The 1,994-nt window shown below is 26.2% G+C and overlaps 1 protein-coding gene across 1 annotated transcript in view; it reads right to left on the minus strand.

The window, feature by feature from the left end:
- LOC107036561 (G-protein coupled receptor Mth2) overlaps positions 1–1,994 on the minus strand; it is a 31,172-nt gene extending 29,178 nt beyond the window's left edge. Inside the window, exon 1 of the mRNA XM_029125999.1 lies at positions 1,976–1,994. The gene's annotated coding sequence lies outside the window, so the exon portion shown is untranslated. The remainder of the gene's footprint in view (positions 1–1,975) is intronic.

Consider the following 1,994-nt stretch of genomic DNA (forward strand, 5'->3'; position numbering starts at 1 on the left):
GGGGGGGGGGGGGGGGGGGGGAGTGAGAGGATTGAAAATATTTAATCGAATTTTTAGACGATTTTTTCCCTCTAAAAAAAATGGAAAATTGGTTGAAAAGAGCTGACTATTTGATTCCGATTTACTTATATTTTTTTCATAGATAATGTAAAATTCATCTTGAAAGGATGAAAAAATCAAACTCCTGACATTTTTCTATTTAAAAAAATATGAGAAAAAAATTGTATTTGTTTTTCTAATTGATTCTCGTTAAAAAAAAACATTAAAAAATCAACCACCTATTCTCAATATTATTTTTTTATTCCTTCCAATACCTCAAGTTATGCTTGAAGAGATAAAAGAGATCATTAAAAACATTGCAATATATTTTCATCTGTAATTGTTCTTCTAAAAATTAAGGACAATTTTCTTTTTATTTGACGCATTATTTGGGTCCCAATTTAATTATATATATATTTTTCTAAGATAATGTGAAATTTATCTTGAAAGGATCATGATTTGCGCCGAAAAAAAATCTCCCAATATTTTTTCTATTTAAAAAATCACGGGCAGAAAATAATTGTATTGGCTTTTGTAATGGATTCTCGTTAAAAAATACTGAAAAAAAAAATAAAAAATTTTACCGATTTTCAATATCATTTTTTATTCCTTGTAAAGCGTCAAGTTATGCTTGAAGAGATAAGAAGGATCGTTAAAAAACATTGCAACATGTTTCCACTTGTAATTATTCTGCTTGCGTCAAGAAAAAAGAGAAATAATTTATAGAATGAATGCGAATAGTTATTTCCTCTGTTTGATTGAGAGGTAGGAAAAAACGGTTACAAGAGCTCGGTTGATTCAATCTCGATGGGGAATACCGGAGAAAAAATTTTCACGGTTTATTGAACTCGTGATCGACGAAAACTCGTAATTTTTCATGTTTTCAAGAGGAAAAAAAGTCTTTTGATTGGTGTTTTTTTTACAAGGATTATTGTGGTAATCCCGGATAATCGGCGATTCTTCCTAGTTATTGTGTTACGACACGAGGAAATATACTCACTAATCATGCATAAACATGATTCATTAATAACGACAATCTTTTAGTGATTTTTAGTTGAAAAATTTCATGAAAAAAGGGTTTTCTCACTTTTTTTAGCACTATAATTAGATTTACAATGCACGGATTAATTTTTGAATGGTAAAAAAGATATTTTAGTAATAATAAACATTCACACGACACAACATAACAATAAACAATTGAAAAACATTTTTTTTTGGAGAAAGAAAAAGTTAAACAAACGTTTTTGCTGGTTGTTTTGGAAATTTCACTCATAAAAAAAAATTATTTCAACGAATCAATAGTTTATTTTAGTGTTGTTAGACTCCCAGAATTTTGTTTTATTTTTTCTATCAATTTTTCGATTTTTTGAAAAAATTTTTTTTTAATCTTTTGGTTTTTCCACTCACAAAAAAATTATTCAAACTCATTGAATATTTGACAAGGAATAAATTTAGTTGGGGATCATTTTTTGAGAATAATATGCAATTTCAAGAATTCTTTAGAGTTTTTCAAATAATTTTTTGATTCAAAAATAATATTTTCACGAATTTTTCGAGGGTTTATAATATCAGACAACTCACAGAATGATTAAAAATATTTTAAACTATTTTTAGATTTTTTTTTTGATTGAATAGAACAAGTATTAGCCACAAGACCATTTGTCTATAATTTTTTCGATTTTTAAAATTTTTTTTGTCAATATTTTGCTCATTAAATATTCGAAAAGGAATTGATTTCGTTGGTGATCATTTTATGATGATAATATACAGCTTCAAGAATTTTTTAGACTTTTTAAAAAAATTTTTTGATTAGAAAAATGACATTTTCACGAATTTTTCGAGTTTTCACTTTTAAAAAATTATTTGAACCTTTAAAAATTCGTCAATTAATTCATTAGCGAGGGTATCACTTCTGGGATAATATTAAACAACTCACAGATTTTTTAAAAATTATT

The sequence above is a fragment of the Diachasma alloeum genome, unplaced genomic scaffold (assembly GCF_001412515.2).
Source record: "Diachasma alloeum isolate Michigan unplaced genomic scaffold, Dall2.0 Dall_scaffold_00210, whole genome shotgun sequence".
In the NCBI taxonomy this organism is placed as follows: Eukaryota; Metazoa; Arthropoda; class Insecta; order Hymenoptera; family Braconidae; genus Diachasma; species Diachasma alloeum.